Raw genomic sequence first — 7,197 nt, forward strand, 5'->3', positions numbered from 1 at the left:
GAATACCAAAGACAGCCTAGCTAAGTTTGACTCAAAAGCTGATGAGGCTATCTTTTTAGGCTACTCAACAAACAGCAAAGCATACAGAGTTTTCAATAAACGAACTCAGGTCTTAGAAGAGTCAGTACACGTTGAGTTCGATGAAACTAACCCTACAGGAAGAGACATGCAACTAACTGAGTATGATCCACACTCAGCTCCCGCTGACCAAGAAACATCCGCTGAGTCATTGCCTCAAGGGCTGACCAAAGGTAAAAGTGAAACTCAAATTACTTTCACTGACCAATCTACACCTGCAGAGATTGTTGAAACACAACCAGCACAAGACATCAATCTACCAAAGGAGATTAGAATACCAAGAGGTCACTCAGAGAGTGCCATTCTTGATGCCGCTGAGAACACCCTGATGACGAGGAATCAACTCTGGAGACACCTCAACAACGTAGCATTCGTCTCAATCCAGGAACCAGAGAATTTCGCTGAAGCTGAGTATGATGAATTCTGGATGAATGCAATGCAAGAAGAACTTGATCAGTTCAGAAGAAATGAAGTATGGGACTTAGTGCCAAAACCAAGAAGCCAGAAGACCATAGGAACAAGATGGGTCTTTCGCAACAAGCTGGATGAACAGGGGAACGTGGTCAGAAACAAAGCAAGACTTGTAGCTCAGGGCTACAGTCAGCAAGAAGGTATTGACTACGGTGAGACCTTTGCCCCAGTGGCAAGGCTAGAGACTATTAGAATTTTATGTGCATATGCAAGCTATATGAACTTTAAACTGTTTCAAATGGATGTTAAAAGTGCATTCCTTAATGGAGTTATAAACGGGGAAGTTTATGTTAATCAGCCTCCAGGGTTTGAGGATCCTAAATTCCCAAACCACGTTTATAAGCTCAAAAAGGCTCTGTATGGTCTCAAGCAAGCACCACGTGCTTGGTATGAGAGGCTGACCAGTTTCCTGCTGACTAGAAATTATGTCAGAGGTAAAGCTGATACAACCTTATTCATTAAAAGAAAGGGTAAAGATACCATGCTGGCTCAAATATATGTTGATGACATTATTTTTGGTGCCACTAATGAGTCAATGTGCAAGGAATTTAGTAAGCAGATGCAGACTGAGTTTGAAATGTCAATGATGGGAGAACTCAATTTCTTCCTTGGACTTCAAATCAAACAAGGGAAAAATGGCATCTTAATCAGTCAAACTAAGTATGCTAAGGAGATATTGAAGAAGTATGAACTTGAGAATTGTAAGTCAATATCTACCCCAATGGGCACTAACACTGTCCTATGCGCTGATGAGAATGCTAAGTCAGTAGACAGCAGATTGTACCGAGGTATGATTGGTTCTCTACTTGACTTAACTGCTAGTAGGCCGGACATTCAGTTCTCGGTATGTTATTATGCTAGATATCAATCTAACCCTAAGGAATCTCATTACATAGCTGTAAAAAGAATCCTTAGATATTTGCAAGGCTCAGTGAATGCAGGTTTGTGGTATCCTAATACTCATGATTTCACACTCATTGGATACACTGACGCTGACTACGGACGAGACAAGCTTGAACGAAAAAGCACCTCAGGAGGATGCCACTTCCTTGGGAGCTGTCTTGTGTCCTGGTTCAGCAAGAAGCAGGCGTCAGTAGACCTGTCAACCACTGAAGCTGAGTACGTTGCTGCTGGAAGCTGTGTTGCTCAAGTCCTATGGATTAAGCAACAACTTGAAGATTATGGCATTCAGACCAAAACAATTGAAGTCATATGTGACAATAAGAGTGCCATTGACTTATCAAAGAACCCAATCCAGCACAGCAGGATGAAGCATGTCAGCATAAGACATCACTTCATCAGAGATCACGTACTCAAGGGAGAGATCAAGCTGACCTATGTCCCAACGGATGAGCAGCTTGCTGATATCTTCACAAAGCCACTGGCTCATGAGCAATTCTTTAAGTTCTAATTTAGGTGGAACTATAATTGAAGGCGGAACTGGTTCATCTTCACGAATCAAAGGCTCTGGGTCCTTATCTTCTAGTTCCTCACTCATTATAGGTTCTATTATTTCCTCTTTTTGAACAATGTCATTTACACATTCTTCAATTAAATCAAGTTTCATACAAGCGAAATCCTCCATAGGATATTTCATTGCTTGGTTCATATCAAACTCAATCTTATCGTCTCCTATTCGTAAAATTACTTTCCCTTCCGACACATCAACTAGAGCACGTCCCGTGTTCATGAACGGTCTACCAAAGATTAGCGGACAATTTACGTCATATGCAAAATCTAATATAACGAAATCGGTAGGAAAAATAAATTTATCAACTTTAACTAAAACATCCTCAATTATACCATATGGTCTTTTAGTGGTTTGATCCGCTAATTGCAAAACCATATTGGTACGTTTGATATCTTCTTCTAAGCCTAACTTATTAAAAATAGATAATGGCATCAAGTTTATGCTTGCTCCTAAATCACAAAGACAACTTGGGAATTCAATATCTCCCAATTTACACGGAATGGTAAAACATCCGGGATCTTTGACTTTGGTGGGCAAAGTACTTGACACAATTGAACTGCAATCTTCAGTTAGTGAAATGGATGAAATTCCTTCCCAACTGATTTTCTTTGAAATTAAATCTTTGAGGAATTTACCATAATTGGGAATTTGCGTAATCGCATCCATAAACGTCAAATTAATATGCAAATTCTTAAGTTTGTCTAAAAATGTTAAAAGTTGTTTGTCATAGTCCTTATTGCGGACTTTGTGTGGAAAAGGTGGTTTGGGTACAAAAGTTTTTGTACTTGAGTCAATTTGTGCATCTTTTTTATTTAATGTATCTTCTTTGGACTTTGGTAAATCAGTTCCTGGCAAAGTTGAATTTCCGGACCTAAGTAATTTTTCCCTGAACGAAGAGTGATAGCCTTAACATACTCTTTAGGATTTTCTTCCGTATGGCTTGGAAGACTTCCCTCTTTGCGGGATGGAATTGATTTAGCGAGTTGTCCAATTTGAACCTCCAAATTATGAATGCTAGATGATTGGTTTTTAATAAGCTGATCGAATTTATTCTCGATCCATTTAAAACCATCGTCGTGATTACTTATTTTTCCGCTCATAGCATCAATAAATTTGTCGATTTTAGAAGATAAATTGCTAATCGTATCTCTTGATTGATTTTGATAATTAGTTGTACGATTTTGATTAGCATTAGCATTGTTATTATTTTCTCTCCAGATAAAGTTAGGATGATTTCTCCATCCAGGATTATATGTATTGGAGTAAGGGTTATTAGGTTGGTTTTGCCCTTGGACAAAGTTTACCTGTTCAATTTCGCTCATACCTTCATAATCCACATCCGTTTGGATTGGCTTACCATTAGGATCACACGGTGCCATAAACCTATCAATTTTGTGCGATAAGGCAGAAAACTGGGCTTGCAACATCGCGACTGGATCAAAATTCACTATACCTTTAACTGATGACGTAGTTGAGGGTGATGGTTTCGCTATTGGTACGTGTCCACGTTCCGCGGGCCACATACTGCTGTTGATTGCCATTTCCTCCAAAAGTTCTCTTGCTTGGGCAGATGTTTTCTTCATGAATAACCCTCCAGACATAGCATCCAATGAACCTCTAGTTGTAGGATTGCGTCCATTATAAAATGTTTGCATTAAAAGTTCAACGGGCAATTGGTGGTGTGGGCATAAACGTTGAAGTTCTTTAAAACGTTCCCAAGCCTCATAAAGAGTTTCATTATCATTTTGAGAAAAAGATGTTAACTCTTTAATGACTCTTGCGGTTTTTGCTAAAGGAAATTTTTTTGATAAAAATGCTTGGGCTAATTGCTCCCAAGTCTCAAATGATGCGGCTGGCATAGAAGTTAACCACTCTTTGGCTCGATCCTTCAAAGTAAAAGGAAAAAGGCGAAGATTGATTGCTTCTGCAGTCACATTTGGTATTTTAAAAGTGTCACAAATTTCTAAGAAATTTGTCAAATGGGTGTTAGGATTTTCGTTAGGTAACCCGTAAAATGTTACGTTATTTTGTAACATATTAAGCAAAGCTGGCTTAATCTCAAATTGATTTGCATTAATTTGGGGTCTAACTATACTGTTCGTTACACCGGCCACTCCTGGCCTAGCGTAATCCATAAGTGTGGCCATAACTTCTGGCTCGGTAATTCTAGTTTTTATTGGAGTTTTGTTTTTCTTTTCTTTCTTTTTCTTTTTAAGAGTTCTTTTAATTTCTGGGTCAATAGGATCTGGTGACGTGCCTGAACTTCGAGAACTGCGCATGAACCTGAAATTTCGCACGAACCGAAACTACCTTCAAAACAGAATTTGAAAAATAAATATGTTAGTAATTTAAAATAAATAAAATATAAAAGTTTGAATAAGTATAAATAAACCTAGATTCGAAATAAAATATCAAAAATCTAAATTTTTGTCAAAAATTTTGGCGTTCCCCGGCAACGGCGCCAAAAACTTGTTGAGCGATTTCCGCAAGTGCACGGTATACGCTTGTAGTAATAAAAGATATCGATCCCACAGGGAACGCTTTTTAACAAAAAATTATTTTGAATTGGTTAAATATACTTTTAAAATTTATAATAAGGAAAATCGTTAAATCGAATTTGGTTTTGAAATTGCTAGAATGAGAATTAGATTAAAGTATAAAAATGTTAGAAAATACTTCTGATTATGAGTGAATTTGCAAGACAGGAACGTTTAGTACTTTTTAGAAAAGTAAACAAATATATTCGTTTGCATTAAGCAAAGAAAACAACTTTAAACTTTGTATAAATTATGACGATGAAATAAATGACGGAACCTCTAATTTTTAGGCTTTGAACGCAACAATCCTCCTAACTGGTTTAGGTTGCTTCCTTAACCAAATTAAAACTCTACCGAGATAATAACTTGTCTAAGTGTTCAACAAAGTTTCCTTGTAAAGATTTTGAATTAAACTACGTTTTAATGAAAACACCAGCAATCCACTTCGGATCCTTTACCAAAGTGCTGCATAAAAATCTATCGAATAGAACAAACTTTATTAGATGAAATATAAATTGATACAAGTTTACAAAGAACAAGGAGCATGAAAACATTTGACGACTTGCAAGTGAACGGGTTGTCAATCCTTTCCTTGGGTTTCGTTAGAGTTTGTCAGGCTCAGGGGCGGATTCTCTACTCAATCTTCTCGCTGAATCTTCGGAATAGAGACTGGTCTATCTACTACCAAAATGAAAACTAAACATGAACAATGTCTAAACGCTACTGTGTTTGTTATTATTGAATAAACAATGTGTGTACATCATATTGCTTTGAACATAAATGAAATCTAAATTCTGAATCACTTGACTCGGAATTTCTGCATAAGTTCTATACTAATCTCTTTCTTCTACATACTTTCAACTCTCCATCAACTCTTTATTTATAGATGTTGAAGAGTCGTGTTTGAAGTGTCGTGTCCGCTGTGAAGGATCATGTCCGTTGTGAAAGAACGTCTTTATCCGCCCGAACGAACGCGTTTCTTGGAATTTAACATGTGTTCATTGTACTTGGCAGAATTTCTACACTTACCGATAATGGGGGAGCATTTATTTGGTCTTCGGACGAAAGGAAGGAGATTTGGACGAACGCGTGTCGCGACCGAGAATTGTGGATTCTCGGTCGCGGCTTTCATCAAATTCTCTACCGAGAATTCGTTTCCTCAATCGAGAATTGACATTTTCTTCTGTTTCTGACTTCGTCTTTGTCCTCGTTTTGGTGTAATTTGATCTTCGTCGTTTTTAACTCCTTTTGTAAGGTTTTTATTCTGTTTTTGAGCTCTTTTCGTTCCTATTTGGATTTTACCAAATATTTATGTACCTTGCAAGAAAGAAACATATTCGAGAGTAAAAGCATTCTAAATAGGTATAAATAGCACAAATTCGTAGCAATATTGATGTAATTACTAATGATATTTTAGGTATATTTTGGGCTTAACACTTAGTGAATTACCATGCTGAATGATTTATGCTATTGCTTGCTGAGTAGATATATATATATATGCTGAGTGTTTATCTTAAGCTGAGCTACTAAGCATAAGAACTGTTTCTTTGCATAACACTGACTACTCAGAATTTTAAACGCTTGAAATTCTTAACACTGAGTAAGGATCCGTTGCAAAATTTAATGCAAAGCACGCGAATTAAATAGCCACCTAGGATGACGTATGCGCTATAACTAGAAAACACACGCGCCGTATGTGTCATAAATGCCAGAATCTTTGTCGATTGAGAATCTCGAGGTCAAATTGACAACCCAATGCTTTAGATCAACTCAATACCTCTATAAATAGTGGACGAATTCCCACTTTCATCTCTTTACGCTTAGAAAACTTTGGCATTCCAATTACTCTCTTTAAAAATTCCCAAACTTCCCAAAACTTCTATGAGAATATGACGAAAGTTTCTCTGAATATCTCCGGTGCCGGTTTGTCCGATAACCGCTCCGATGAAAATCCCAAATCTTCTACCCAGCGTGACCACACTAAAGTCACTACGCCGAGCAAGAGCTCAAGCTGTCCAAGTTTCCTCTTCGAAGGGAAAACAACAGCAAAAGGACAAGGGCAAGAAAGTAGTGGAACGCACCTACTCTCAGTTTTTTGAGAGTGTGAGGGGATGTAAGATTGACCACTCGCGATGGTTTTCAAAAGGATTCGTCGACGCCGAGCAACCCTTTTGTGAGTGGATCAAGAATAACAGTTGGACCGAGCTATTCTCAGTTCATGATGCTACTTACCCTGAGCTGGTAAAAGAATTCTACGCCAACCTAAAGGTCACCGATGATAACCGGGACTGCCTGGTCACTAAGGTTCAAGAAAAGGACATCTTCATCAACCCTGCGTATCTTGCCTCACTGTTCAAACTGAAAAACGAAGGAGCCATACTTCGTAAATCAGGTGACCAAGATAAAACCAACTATGTTCACAGTTTCTGTAAACCTGCTAGACATGCAGGTGAAATCTCGAGTACCTCCATGGGTCAGCATCAAAAGATGGCTCATTACATTCTGACGAATTTCCTCTTCCCAAAAATCAACTACACCAACTCAGCAACCAACTTTGAGCAGTGTTTTATATGGCACATGCTGACCTACACGCTGATAAACATGCCCGTCTTCATAATCCGTGGGTTTCTACGAAGTACA

At 38.1% G+C, this 7,197-nt stretch overlaps 1 non-coding gene across 1 annotated transcript; it reads left to right on the forward strand.

Annotated features, from left to right (window-relative positions):
- Positions 1–3,691: 3,691 nt before the first annotated feature.
- LOC136201576 (small nucleolar RNA R71) lies at positions 3,692–3,798 on the forward strand. The gene has a single exon (XR_010673924.1). It is a non-coding gene; the product is annotated as a small nucleolar RNA R71 (small nucleolar RNA).
- The last annotated feature ends 3,399 nt before the right edge of the window (positions 3,799–7,197 follow it).

Source organism: Euphorbia lathyris, chromosome 7 (genome assembly GCF_963576675.1).
Source record: "Euphorbia lathyris chromosome 7, ddEupLath1.1, whole genome shotgun sequence".
Taxonomy (NCBI): domain Eukaryota; kingdom Viridiplantae; phylum Streptophyta; class Magnoliopsida; order Malpighiales; family Euphorbiaceae; genus Euphorbia; species Euphorbia lathyris.